Genomic DNA, 14,051 nt, shown 5'->3' with positions numbered 1-14,051 from the left:
TTGGCGGAAAATCATTGTATTTCTTTTTAAGTATCTAGGAATCGCAACAATAAAAAAGTCAAATAAATTTTGAATTTTTTTGGCTGAGTTATTACCTTTTTTGTTTTCGTATCTTTTTAGCAGTTGAAATTAAACGAGTTACAAATTAAGATATCTGGAAATCTCATTGTTATTTGTTCTTCTTCGGCGGTTAATTTTAAAACTAGATCTCTTTGAGTTCCCGCAAGTCAGATTATTGTCTCGATTATTTTTTAATCAGTACTCTCGAAATTTTTTAAAATGTGACGTGTTGATCTTATTATACAGAGGCGTGCTATTAGCTCGCTACTAAGTATACATCTGGAAATCAGCTTGTTAAATTTCAGGCCCCTGCTTCTTTGAAAATCTTTAATCCGAATGGCGAAAAATGAAAATTAACTATAATGTAACTGATGATCCAGCCCGCGTGGCCTAATGGATAAGGCGTCTGGCTCCTAACCAGAAGATTGCGAGTTCGAATCTCGCCGCGGGTAGTAAAGCTCTGAATCTGTCCGTAAAAAGTTTGAAGCTAATAGCAGTTTCGTTTGGGTGGCTCTATTAAATCATTGTACTTCAAGTTTCCGCAAAATCTCCAGCAATTACAGCAGTAAAACATACTTTAATTTTGAGTTTTTGACTTTGTTTTAGTCCATTTTTTTAAATTTCCGTAGCTATTTTCAGTTGAAATTAATCAATCGGTTTTCAAATTGAGATATCTAGCAATCTGAAGGCTGTTCATTCTTTTTTGGCGGAAAATCATTGTATTTCTTTTTAAGTATCTAGGAATCGCAACAATAAAAAAGTCAAATAAATTTTGAATTTTTTTGGCTGAGTTATTACCTTTTTTGTTTTCGTATCTTTTTAGCAGTTGAAATTAAACGAGTTACAAATTAAGATATCTGGAAATCTCATTGTTATTTGTTCTTCTTCGGCGGTTAATTTTAAAACTAGATCTCTTTGAGTTCCCGCAAGTCAGATTATTGTCTCGATTATTTTTTAATCAGTACTCTCGAAATTTTTTAAAATGTGACGTGTTGATCTTATTATACAGAGGCGTGCTATTAGCTCGCTACTAAGTATACATCTGGAAATCAGCTTGTTAAATTTCAGGCCCCTGCTTCTTTGAAAATCTTTAATCCGAATGGCGAAAAATGAAAATTAACTATAATGTAACTGATGATCCAGCCCGCGTGGCCTAATGGATAAGGCGTCTGGCTCCTAACCAGAAGATTGCGAGTTCGAATCTCGCCGCGGGTAGTAAAGCTCTGAATCTGTCCGTAAAAAGTTTGAAGCTAATAGCAGTTTCGTTTGGGTGGCTCTATTAAATCATTGTACTTCAAGTTTCCGCAAAATCTCCAGCAATTACAGCAGTAAAACATACTTTAATTTTGAGTTTTTGACTTTGTTTTAGTCCATTTTTTTAAATTTCCGTAGCTATTTTCAGTTGAAATTAATCAATCGGTTTTCAAATTGAGATATCTAGCAATCTGAAGGCTGTTCATTCTTTTTTGGCGGAAAATCATTGTATTTCTTTTTAAGTATCTAGGAATCGCAACAATAAAAAAGTCAAATAAATTTTGAATTTTTTTGGCTGAGTTATTACCTTTTTTGTTTTCGTATCTTTTTAGCAGTTGAAATTAAACGAGTTACAAATTAAGATATCTGGAAATCTCATTGTTATTTGTTCTTCTTCGGCGGTTAATTTTAAAACTAGATCTCTTTGAGTTCCCGCAAGTCAGATTATTGTCTCGATTATTTTTTAATCAGTACTCTCGAAATTTTTTAAAATGTGACGTGTTGATCTTATTATACAGAGGCGTGCTATTAGCTCGCTACTAAGTATACATCTGGAAATCAGCTTGTTAAATTTCAGGCCCCTGCTTCTTTGAAAATCTTTAATCCGAATGGCGAAAAATGAAAATTAACTATAATGTAACTGATGATCCAGCCCGCGTGGCCTAATGGATAAGGCGTCTGGCTCCTAACCAGAAGATTGCGAGTTCGAATCTCGCCGCGGGTAGTAAAGCTCTGAATCTGTCCGTAAAAAGTTTGAAGCTAATAGCAGTTTCGTTTGGGTGGCTCTATTAAATCATTGTACTTCAAGTTTCCGCAAAATCTCCAGCAATTACAGCAGTAAAACATACTTTAATTTTGAGTTTTTGACTTTGTTTTAGTCCATTTTTTTAAATTTCCGTAGCTATTTTCAGTTGAAATTAATCAATCGGTTTTCAAATTGAGATATCTAGCAATCTGAAGGCTGTTCATTCTTTTTTGGCGGAAAATCATTGTATTTCTTTTTAAGTATCTAGGAATCGCAACAATAAAAAAGTCAAATAAATTTTGAATTTTTTTGGCTGAGTTATTACCTTTTTTGTTTTCGTATCTTTTTAGCAGTTGAAATTAAACGAGTTACAAATTAAGATATCTGGAAATCTCATTGTTATTTGTTCTTCTTCGGCGGTTAATTTTAAAACTAGATCTCTTTGAGTTCCCGCAAGTCAGATTATTGTCTCGATTATTTTTTAATCAGTACTCTCGAAATTTTTTAAAATGTGACGTGTTGATCTTATTATACAGAGGCGTGCTATTAGCTCGCTACTAAGTATACATCTGGAAATCAGCTTGTTAAATTTCAGGCCCCTGCTTCTTTGAAAATCTTTAATCCGAATGGCGAAAAATGAAAATTAACTATAATGTAACTGATGATCCAGCCCGCGTGGCCTAATGGATAAGGCGTCTGGCTCCTAACCAGAAGATTGCGAGTTCGAATCTCGCCGCGGGTAGTAAAGCTCTGAATCTGTCCGTAAAAAGTTTGAAGCTAATAGCAGTTTCGTTTGGGTGGCTCTATTAAATCATTGTACTTCAAGTTTCCGCAAAATCTCCAGCAATTACAGCAGTAAAACATACTTTAATTTTGAGTTTTTGACTTTGTTTTAGTCCATTTTTTTAAATTTCCGTAGCTATTTTCAGTTGAAATTAATCAATCGGTTTTCAAATTGAGATATCTAGCAATCTGAAGGCTGTTCATTCTTTTTTGGCGGAAAATCATTGTATTTCTTTTTAAGTATCTAGGAATCGCAACAATAAAAAAGTCAAATAAATTTTGAATTTTTTTGGCTGAGTTATTACCTTTTTTGTTTTCGTATCTTTTTAGCAGTTGAAATTAAACGAGTTACAAATTAAGATATCTGGAAATCTCATTGTTATTTGTTCTTCTTCGGCGGTTAATTTTAAAACTAGATCTCTTTGAGTTCCCGCAAGTCAGATTATTGTCTCGATTATTTTTTAATCAGTACTCTCGAAATTTTTTAAAATGTGACGTGTTGATCTTATTATACAGAGGCGTGCTATTAGCTCGCTACTAAGTATACATCTGGAAATCAGCTTGTTAAATTTCAGGCCCCTGCTTCTTTGAAAATCTTTAATCCGAATGGCGAAAAATGAAAATTAACTATAATGTAACTGATGATCCAGCCCGCGTGGCCTAATGGATAAGGCGTCTGGCTCCTAACCAGAAGATTGCGAGTTCGAATCTCGCCGCGGGTAGTAAAGCTCTGAATCTGTCCGTAAAAAGTTTGAAGCTAATAGCAGTTTCGTTTGGGTGGCTCTATTAAATCATTGTACTTCAAGTTTCCGCAAAATCTCCAGCAATTACAGCAGTAAAACATACTTTAATTTTGAGTTTTTGACTTTGTTTTAGTCCATTTTTTTAAATTTCCGTAGCTATTTTCAATGGATAAGGCGTCTGGCTCCTAACCAGAAGATTGCGAGTTCGAATCTCGCCGCGGGTAGTAAAGCTCTGAATCTGTCCGTAAAAAGTTTGAAGCTAATAGCAGTTTCGTTTGGGTGGCTCTATTAAATCATTGTACTTCAAGTTTCCGCAAAATCTCCAGCAATTACAGCAGTAAAACATACTTTAATTTTGAGTTTTTGACTTTGTTTTAGTCCATTTTTTTAAATTTCCGTAGCTATTTTCAGTTGAAATTAATCAATCGGTTTTCAAATTGAGATATCTAGCAATCTGAAGGCTGTTCATTCTTTTTTGGCGGAAAATCATTGTATTTCTTTTTAAGTATCTAGGAATCGCAACAATAAAAAAGTCAAAAAAATTTTGAATTTTTTTGGCTGAGTTATTACCTTTTTTGTTTTCGTATCTTTTTAGCAGTTGAAATTAAACGAGTTACAAATTAAGATATCTGGAAATCTCATTGTTATTTGTTCTTCTTCGGCGGTTAATTTTAAAACTAGATCTCTTTGAGTTCCCGCAAGTCAGATTATTGTCTCGATTATTTTTTAATCAGTACTCTCGAAATTTTTTAAAATGTGACGTGTTGATCTTATTATACAGAGGCGTGCTATTAGCTCGCTACTAAGTATACATCTGGAAATCAGCTTGTTAAATTTCAGGCCCCTGCTTCTTTGAAAATCTTTAATCCGAATGGCGAAAAATGAAAATTAACTATAATGTAACTGATGATCCAGCCCGCGTGGCCTAATGGATAAGGCGTCTGGCTCCTAACCAGAAGATTGCGAGTTCGAATCTCGCCGCGGGTAGTAAAGCTCTGAATCTGTCCGTAAAAAGTTTGAAGCTAATAGCAGTTTCGTTTGGGTGGCTCTATTAAATCATTGTACTTCAAGTTTCCGCAAAATCTCCAGCAATTACAGCAGTAAAACATACTTTAATTTTGAGTTTTTGACTTTGTTTTAGTCCATTTTTTTAAATTTCCGTAGCTATTTTCAGTTGAAATTAATCAATCGGTTTTCAAATTGAGATATCTAGCAATCTGAAGGCTGTTCATTCTTTTTTGGCGGAAAATCATTGTATTTCTTTTTAAGTATCTAGGAATCGCAACAATAAAAAAGTCAAAAAAATTTTGAATTTTTTTGGCTGAGTTATTACCTTTTTTGTTTTCGTATCTTTTTAGCAGTTGAAATTAAACGAGTTACAAATTAAGATATCTGGAAATCTCATTGTTATTTGTTCTTCTTCGGCGGTTAATTTTAAAACTAGATCTCTTTGAGTTCCCGCAAGTCAGATTATTGTCTCGATTATTTTTTAATCAGTACTCTCGAAATTTTTTAAAATATGACGTGTTGATCTTATTATACAGAGGCCTGCCATTAGCTCGCTACTAAGTATACATCTGGAAATCAGCTTGTTAAATTTCAGGCCTCTGCTTCTTTGAAAATCTTTAATCCGAATGCCGAAAAGTAAAACGTAACACTGATAAAAGTGTCGGAGTCCAGCCCGCGTGGCCTAATGGATAAGGCGTCTGGCTCCTAACCAGAAGATTGCGAGTTCGAATCTCGCCGCGGGTAGTAAAACTCTGTATTTGTCCGGAAAAAGTTTGAAGCGAACAGCAGTTTCGATTCGGTGGCTGTTTTCAATCAATGTACTTCAAGTTTTCGCAAAATCTCCAGCAATAACAGCAGTAAACAGATACTTTAATTTTGAGTTTTTGACACTGTTTTAGTCAATTTTTTTAATTTTCCGTAGCTCTTTTCAGATGAAATTAATCAATCGGTTTTCAAAAAGAGATATCTAGCAATCTGAAGGCTGTTCATTCTTCTTTGGCGGTTTAACGAATGTCTCATCAGTTTTTGCGTAAGTTCAGATTGCTGTTTTACTGAAAGTTTGAATATTTTTCCTTTATTTCAAAATGTTTAATAGAATACACAATATATTCGACGTGGCTTTGGGTTAACTCTCCGCCTTTCTAGCCAGAAAACTGCGAGGCCAAATCTCACCACGGCGGGAAAACAAAGTTGACTGGTCTTTTTTAACCCAAAGAATCCTAGGAAAAATTAACGGTAAAACATGCTATCAAAATTAGGCCATTTGTTAAAGTTCAGACCAGTTCAAGAGGATAGAAAAAAAAATTTGAGACATTTTCGTAGAAAATCATTGTATTTCTTTTTCTGGCAAGTATTTAGCAACCGCAACAGAAAAAAGTTAAATAAACTTTGAATTTTTTTTGTTGAGCTATTACCTTTTTTGTTTTCGTATCATTTTAGCAGTTGAAATTAAACGAGTTACAAATTAAGATATCTGGAAATCTCATTGTTATTTATTCTTCTTCGGCGGTTACCCGAGGCTGGTCAAAAAATTTTCTTCAAAAAATTTTAAAACTAGATCTCTTTGAGTTCCCGCTAGTCAGATTATTGTCTTGATTATTTTTTAATCAGTTCTTTCGAAATTTTTTAAAATGTGACATGTTGGACTTATTATACAGAGGCCTGCTATTAGCTCGCTACTTAGTATACATCTGGAAATCAGCTTGTTAAATTTCAGGCCCCTGCTTCTTTGAAAATCTTTAATCCGAATGGCGAAAAATAAAACTTAACTATAATGAAACTGATTAGCCAGCTAGCGTGGCCTAATCGAGAAGGCGTCTGGCTCCTAACCAGAAGATTGCGAGTTCGAATCTCGCCGCGGGTAGTAAAGCTCTGTATTTGTCCGGAAAAAGTTTGAAGCTAAAATCAGTTTCGATTGGTTGGCTGTATTAAATCATTGTACCTCAAGTTTCCGCAAAATCTCCAGCAATTACATCAGTTAAACAGATCCTTTAATTTTGAGTTTTTGACTTTGTTTGAGTCCATTTTTTTAAAATTTCCGTAGCTATTTTCAGTTGAAATTAATTAATCGGTTTTTAAAATGAGATATCTAGCAATCTGAAGGCTGTTCATTCTTTTTTGGGGATTCAACGAATGTCTCATCAGTTTTTGCATAAGTTCAGATTGCTGTTTTTTTTGAAAGTTTGAATATTTTTCCTTTATTTCAAAATGTGTAATAAAATACACAATATATTCGACGTGGCTTTGAGTTAACTCTCCACCTTTCTAGCCAGAAAATTGCGAGGCCAAATCTCACCACGGCGCGAAATTAAAGTAGACTGGTCTTTTTTAACCCAAAGAATCCTAGGAAAAATTCACGGTAAAAAATGCTATCAAAATTAAGCCATTTGTTAAAGATCAGACCAGTTCAAGAGGATAGAAAAAAAAATTGAGACATTTTTGTAGAAAATCCTTGTATTTCGTTTTCTGGCAAGTATCTAACAACCGCAACAGAAAAAAGTCAAATAAACTTTGAATTTTTTTTGTTGAGTTATTACCTTTTTTGTTTTCGTATCTTTTTAGCAGTTGAAATTAAACGAGTTACAAATTAAGATAACTGGAAGTCTCATTGTTATTTATTCTTCTTCGGCGGTTACCCGAGGCTTTTCAAAACAATTTCTTCAAAAAATTTTAAAACTAGATCTCTTTGAGTTCCCGCAAGTCAGATTATTGTCTTGATTATTTTTTAATCAGTTCTTTCGAAATTTTTTAAAATGTGATGTGTTGAACTTATTATACAGAGGCCAGCTATTAGCTCGCTACTAAGTATACATCTGGAAATCAGCTTGTTAAATTTCAGGCCCCTGCTTCTTTGAAAATCGTTAATCCGAATGGCGAAAAATGAAACTTAACTATAATGAAACTGATGAGCCACCTAGCGTGGCCTAATGGATAAGGCGTCTGGCTCCTAACCAGAAGATTGCGAGTTCGAATCTCGACGCGGGGAGTAAAGCTCTGTATTTGTCCGGAAAAAGTTTGAAGCTAAAAGCAGTTTCGATTGGGTGGCTGTTTTAAATGTACTTCAAGTTTTCGCAAAATCTCCGGCAATAACAGCAGTAAAACAGATACTTAAATTTTGAGTTTTTGACTTGGTTTTAGTCCATTTTTAAATTTTCCGTAGCTATTTTCAGTTGAAATTAATTAATCGATTTTAAAAATGATATATCTAACAATCTGAAGGGGCTGTTCATTCTTTTTTGGCGGATCAACGAATGTCTCATCAGTTTTTTTTGTAAGTTCAGATTGCTGTTTTACTGAAAGTTGGTATATTTTTACTTTATTTCAAATTGTGTAATAGAATACACAATATATTCGACGTGGCTATGAGTTAACTCTCCACCTTTCTAGCCAGAAAATTGCGAGGCCAAATCTCACCACGGCGCGAAAATAAATTGACTGGTCTTTTTTAACCCAAAGAATCCTTGGAAAAATTAACGGTAAAAAATGCTATCAAAATTAAGCCATTTGATAAAGTTCAGACCAGTTCAAGAGGATAGAAAAAAAAATTAGACATTTTTGTAGAAAATCATTGTATTTCTTTTTCTGGCAAGTATCTAGCAACCGCAACAGAAAAAAATCAAATAAACTTAGAATTTTTTTTGTTGAGTTATTAACTTTTTTGTTTTCGTATCTTTTTAGCAGTTAAAATTAAATGAGTAACAAATTAAGATATCTGGAAATCTCATTGTTATTTATTCTTCTTCGGCGGTTACCCGAGGCTGGTCAAAAATTTTTCTTCAAAAATTTTTAAAACTAGATCTCTTTGAGTTCCCGCAAGTCAGATTATTGTCTTGATTATTTTTTAATCAGTTCTTTCGAAATTTTTTAAAATGTGACATGTTGAACTTATTATACAGAGGCCTGCTAATAGCTCGCTACTTAGTATACATCTGGAAATCAGCTTGTTAAATTTCAGGCCACTGCTTCTTTGAAAATCTTCAATCAGAATGGCGAAAATTGAAACTTAATTATAATGAAACTGATGCGCCAGCCAGCGTGGCCTAATGGATAAGGCGACTGGCTCCTAACCAGAAGATTGCGAGTTCGAATCTCGCCGCGGGTAGTAAAGCTCTGTATCTGTCCGAAAAAAGTTTGAAGCTAATAGCAGTTTCGATTCGGTGGCTGTATTAAATCATTGTACCTCAAGTTTCCGCAAAGTCTCCAGCAATTCCAGCAGTAAAACAGATACTTAAATTTTGAGCTTTTGACTTTGTTTTAGTCCATTTTTTTTAAAATTTCCGTAGCTATTTTCAGTTGAAATTAATCAATCAGTTTTCAAAATGAGATATCTAGCAATCTGAAGGCTGTTCATTCTTTTTTGGGGTTCAACGAATGTCTCATCAGTTTTTGCGTAAATTCAGATTGCTGTTTTACTGAAAGTTTGAATATTTTTCCTTTATTTCAAAATGTGTAAAAGAATACACAATATATTCGACGTGGCTTTGGGTTAACTCTTCACAATTCTAGCCAGAAAATTGCGAGCCTAAGTCTCGCCACGGCGCGAAAATAAAGTTGACTGGTCTTTTTTAACCCAAAGAATCCTAGTAAAAATTAACGGTAAAAAATGCTATTAAAATTAAGCCATTTGTTAAATTTCAGACCAGTTCAAGAGGTTAGAAAAAAAATTTGAGGCATTTTTGTAGAAAATCATTGTATTTCTTTTTACGGCAAGTATCTAGCAACCGCAACCAAAAAAAGTCAAATAAACTTTGAATTTTTGTTGTTGAGTATTACCTTTTTTGTTTTAGTATCTTTTTAGCAGTTGAAATGAAACGAGTTACAAATTAAGATATCTGGAAATCTCATTGTTATTTATTCTTCTTCGGCGGTTACCCGAGGCTTTTCAAAACATTTGCTTCAAAAAATTTTAAAACTAGATCTCTTTGAGTTCCCGCAAGTCAGATTATTGTCTTGATTATTTTTTAATCAGTTCTTTTGAAATTTTTTAAAATGTGATGTGTTGAACTTATTATACAGAGGCCAGCTATTAGCTCGCTACTAAGTATACATCTGGAAATCAGCTTGTTAAATTTCAGGCGCCTGCTTCTTTGAAAATCTTTAATCCGAATGGCGAAAAATGAAACTTAACTATAATGAAACTGATGAGCCAGCTAGCGTGGCCTAATGGATAAGGCGTCTGGCTCCTAACCAGAAGATTGCGAGTTCGAATCTCGCCGCGGGGAGTAAAGCTCTGTATTTGTCCGGAAAAAGTTTGAAGCTAAGAGCAGTTTCGATTGGGTGGCTGTTTTAAATGTACTTCAAGTTTTCGCAAAATCTCCGGCAATTACAGCAGTAAAACAGATACTTAAATTTTGAGTTTTTGACTTGGTTTTAGTCCATTTTTAAATTTTCCGTAGCTATTTTCAGTTGAAATTAATTAATCGGTTTTAAAAATGATATATCTAACAATCTGAAGGGGCTGTTCATTCTTTTTTGGCGGATCAACGAATGTCTCATCAGTTTTTGCGTAAGTTCAGATTGCTGTTTTACTGAAAATTTGAATATTTTTACTTTATTTCAAATTGTGTAATAGAATACACAATATATTCGACGTGGCTTTGAGTTAACTCTCCACCTTTCTAGCCAGAAAATTGCGAGGCCAAATCTCACCACGGCGCGAAAATAAAGTTGACTGGTCTTTTTTAACCCAAAGAATCCTTGGAAAAATTAACGGTAAAAAATGCTATCAAAATTAAACCATTTGATAAAGTTCAGACCAGTTCAAGAGGATAGAAAAAAAAATTAGACATTTTTGTAGAAAATCATTGTATTTCATTTTCTGGCAAGTATCTAGCAACCGCAACAGAAAAAAGTCAAATAAACTTAGAATTTTTTTTTGTTGAGTTATTAACTTTTTTGTTTTCGTATCTTTTTAGCAGTTGAAATTAAATGAGTAACAAATTAAGATATCTGGAAATCTCATTGTTATTTATTCTTCTTCGGCGGTTACCCGAGGCTGGTCAAAAAATTTTCTTCAAAAAATTTTCAAACTAGATCTCTTTGAGTTCCCGCAAGTCAGATGATTGTCTTGATTATTTTTTAATCAGTTCTTTCGAAATTTTTTAAAATGTGACATGTTGAACTTATTATACAGAGGCCTGCTATTAGCTCGCTACTTAGTATACATCTGGAAATCAGCTTGTTAAATTTCAGGCCACTGCTTCTTTGAAAATCTTTAATCCGAATGGCGAAAAATGAAACTTAACTATAATGAAAATGATGATCCAGCCAGCGTGACCTAATGGATAAGGCGTCTGGCTCCTAACCAGAAGATTGCGCGTTCGAATCTCGCCGAGGGTAGTAAAGCTCTGTATCTGTCCGGAAAAAGTTTGAAGCTAATAGCAGTTTCGATTGGGTGGCTGTATTAAATCATTGTACCTCAAGTTTCCGCAAAGTCTCCAGCAATACCAGCAGTTAAACAGATACTTACATTTTGAGCTTTTGACTTTGTTTTAGTCCAATTTTTTTTAAAATTTCCGTAGCTATTTTCAGTTGAAATTAATCAATCAGTTTTCTAAATGAGATATCTAGCAATCTGAAGGCTGTTCATTCTTTTTTGGGGTTCAACGAATGTCTCATCACTTTTTGCGTAAATTCAGATTGCTGTTTTACTGAAATTTTGAATATTTTTCCTTTATTTCAAAATGTGTAAAAGAATACACAATATATTCGACGTGGCTTTGGGTTAACTCTTCACAATTCTAGCCAGAAAATTGCGAGCCTAAGTCTCGCCACGGCGCGAAAATAAAGTTGACTGGTCTTTTTTAACCCAAAGAATCCTAGTAAAAATTAACGGTAAAAAATGCTATCAAAATTAAGCCATTTGTTAAATTTCAGACCAGTTCAAGAGGTTAGAAAAAAAATTTGAGGCATTCTTGTAGAAAATCATTGTATTTCTTTTTACGGCAAGTATCTAGCAACCGCAACCAAAAAAAGTCAAATAAACTTTGAATTTTTGTTGTTGAGTATTACCTTTTTTGTTTTAGTATCTTTTTAGCAGTTGAAATTAAACGAGTTACAAATTAAGTTATCTGGAAATCTCATTGTTATTTATTCTTCTTCGGCGGTTACCCGAGGCTGGTCAAAAAAAATTCTTCAAAAATTTTTAAAACTAGATCTCTTTGAGTTCACCCAAGTCAGATTATTGTCTTGATTACTTTTTAATCAGTTCTTTCGAAACTTTTTAAAATGTGACGTGTTGATCTTATTATACAGAAGCCTGCCATTAGCTCGCCACTAAGTATACATCTGAAAATCAGCTTGTTAAATTTCAGGCCTCTGCTTTTTTGAAAATCATTAAAATCGGATCAACGAATGTCTCATCAGTTTTTGCGTAAGTTCAGATTGCTGTTTTACTGAAAGTTTGAATGTTTTTCCTTTTTTTTTGAAAATGTAAAATAGAATACACAGTATATTCGACGTGGCTTTGGGTTAACTCTTCACATTTCTAGCCAGAAAATTGCGAGCCTAAGTCTCACCACGACGCGAAAATTAAGTTGACTGGTCTTTTTTAACCCAAAGAATCCTAGGAAAAATTAACGGTAAAAAATGCTATCAAAATTAAGCCATTTGTTAAAGTTCAGACCAGTTCAAAAGGATAGAAAAAAAATTTGAGACGTTTTTGTAGAAAATCGTTATATTTCTTTTTACGGCAAGTATCTAGCAATCGCAACAATAAAGAAGTCAAATAAACTTCGAATTTTTTTTGGTTGAGTTTTTACCTTTTTTTGTTTTCGTTTCTTTTTATCAGTTGAATTTAAACGAGTTACAATTTAAGATATCTGGAAATCTGATTGTTTTTTTTCTTCTTCGGTGGTTACCCGAGGCTGGTCAAAAACAAATTCTGCAGAAAATTTCAAAACTAGATCTCTTTGAGTTCCCGCAAGTCAGATTATTGTCTTGACTATTTTTTAATCAGTTCTGTCGAAATTTTTCTAAAACGTGACGTGTGTAACTTATTATACAGAGGCCTGCCATTAGCTCGATACTAAGTGTACATCTGGAAATCAGCCCGCGTGGCCCGCGATGAAAGTGTCGGAGTCCAGCCCGCGGGGCCTAATGGATAAGGCGTCTGGCTCCTAACCAGAAGATAGCGAGTTCGAAGCTCGCCGCGGTTAGTAAAGTACTGTATATGTCCGTAAAAAGTTTGAAGCTAATAGCAGTTTCGTATGGGTGGCTCTCTTAAATCTTTGTACTTCAAGTTTCCGCAAAATCTCCAGCAATTACATCAGTAAAACAGATACTTAAACTTTGAGTTTTTGACTTTGTTTTAGTCCAATTTTTTTTAAAATTTCCGTAGCTGTTTTCAGTTGAAATTAATCAATCGGTTTTCAAAATGAGATATCTAGCAATCTGAAGGCTGTTCATTCTTTTTTGGGGTTCAACGAATGTCTCATCAGTTTTTGCGTAAATTCAGATTGCTGTTTTACTGAAAGTTTGAATATTTTTCCTTTATTTCAAAAATGTGTAAAAGAATACACAATATATTTGACGTGGCTTTGGGTTAACTCTTCACATTTCTAGCCAGAAAATTTCGAGCCTAATTCTCGCCACGGCGCAAAAATAAAGTTGACTGGTCTTTTTTAACCCAAAGAATCCTAGTAAAAATTAACGGTAAAAAATGCTATCAAAATTAAGCCATTTGTTAAAGTTCAGACCAGTTCAAGAGGTTAGAAAAAAAAATTTCAGGCATTCCTTGTATTTCTTTTTACGGCAAGTATCTAGCAACCGCAACAAAAAAAGTCAAATAAACTTTGAATTTTTTTTGGTTGAGTTATTACCTTTTTTGTTTTCGTTTCTTTTTAGCAGTTGAATTTAAACGAGTTACAAATTAAGATATCTGGAAATCTGATTGTTATTTCTTCTTCTTCGGCGGTTACCCGAGGCTGTTCAAAAAATATTCTTCAAAAAATTTTAAAACTAGATCTCTTTGAGTTCCCCCAAGTCAGATTATTGTCTTGATTATTTTTTAATCAGTTCTTTCGAAACTTTTTAAAATGTGACGTGTTGATCTTATTATACAGAGGCCTGCCATTAGCTCGATACTAAGTGTACATCTGGAAATCAGCCCGCGTGGCCCGCGATGAAAGTGTCGGAGTCCAGCCCGCGGGGCCTAATGGATAAGGCGTCTGGCTCCTAACCAGAAGATTGCGAGTTCGAATCTCGCCGCGGTTAGTAAAGTACTGTATATGTCCGTAGAAAGTTTGAAGCTAATAGCAGTTTCGTATGGTTGGCTCTCTTAAATCATTGTACTTCAAGTTTCCGCAAAATCTCCAGCAATTACATCAGTAAAACAGATACTTAAACTTTGAGTTTTTGACTTTGTTTTAGTCCAATTTTTTTAAAAATTTCCGTTGCTGTTTTCAGTTGAAATTAATCAATCGGTTTTCAAAATGAGATATCTAGCAATCTGAAGGCTG

General features: G+C 34.0%; 10 non-coding genes across 10 annotated transcripts; all 10 read left to right on the top strand.

The window, feature by feature from the left end:
• The first annotated feature begins 439 nt into the window (after positions 1-439).
• Positions 440-512, top strand: Trnar-ccu (transfer RNA arginine (anticodon CCU)). Its single transcript has one exon. It is a non-coding gene; the product is annotated as a tRNA-Arg (tRNA).
• Positions 513-1,202: 690 nt separating this feature from the next.
• Positions 1,203-1,275, top strand: Trnar-ccu (transfer RNA arginine (anticodon CCU)). Its single transcript has one exon. It is a non-coding gene; the product is annotated as a tRNA-Arg (tRNA).
• Positions 1,276-1,965: 690 nt separating this feature from the next.
• On the top strand, positions 1,966-2,038 carry Trnar-ccu (transfer RNA arginine (anticodon CCU)). Its single transcript has one exon. It is a non-coding gene; the product is annotated as a tRNA-Arg (tRNA).
• A 690-nt stretch (positions 2,039-2,728) lies between these two features.
• Trnar-ccu (transfer RNA arginine (anticodon CCU)) lies at positions 2,729-2,801 on the top strand. Its single transcript has one exon. It is a non-coding gene; the product is annotated as a tRNA-Arg (tRNA).
• Positions 2,802-3,491: 690 nt separating this feature from the next.
• Positions 3,492-3,564, top strand: Trnar-ccu (transfer RNA arginine (anticodon CCU)). Its single transcript has one exon. It is a non-coding gene; the product is annotated as a tRNA-Arg (tRNA).
• A 935-nt stretch (positions 3,565-4,499) lies between these two features.
• On the top strand, positions 4,500-4,572 carry Trnar-ccu (transfer RNA arginine (anticodon CCU)). The gene has a single exon. It is a non-coding gene; the product is annotated as a tRNA-Arg (tRNA).
• Positions 4,573-5,264: 692 nt separating this feature from the next.
• Positions 5,265-5,337, top strand: Trnar-ccu (transfer RNA arginine (anticodon CCU)). Its single transcript has one exon. It is a non-coding gene; the product is annotated as a tRNA-Arg (tRNA).
• A 1,047-nt stretch (positions 5,338-6,384) lies between these two features.
• Positions 6,385-6,460, top strand: Trnar-ccu (transfer RNA arginine (anticodon CCU)). Its single transcript has one exon. It is a non-coding gene; the product is annotated as a tRNA-Arg (tRNA).
• A 3,282-nt stretch (positions 6,461-9,742) lies between these two features.
• Trnar-ccu (transfer RNA arginine (anticodon CCU)) lies at positions 9,743-9,818 on the top strand. The gene has a single exon. It is a non-coding gene; the product is annotated as a tRNA-Arg (tRNA).
• A 3,915-nt stretch (positions 9,819-13,733) lies between these two features.
• Positions 13,734-13,809, top strand: Trnar-ccu (transfer RNA arginine (anticodon CCU)). Its single transcript has one exon. It is a non-coding gene; the product is annotated as a tRNA-Arg (tRNA).
• Positions 13,810-14,051: the final 242 nt, after the last annotated feature.

Source organism: Symsagittifera roscoffensis, chromosome 6 (genome assembly GCF_963678635.1).
Source record: "Symsagittifera roscoffensis chromosome 6, txSymRosc1.1, whole genome shotgun sequence".
Lineage (NCBI taxonomy): Eukaryota > Metazoa > Xenacoelomorpha > Acoela > Convolutidae > Symsagittifera > Symsagittifera roscoffensis.
Note: the sequence above shows the minus strand (reverse complement) of the source record. Positions and strands in the feature narration are given on the sequence as shown.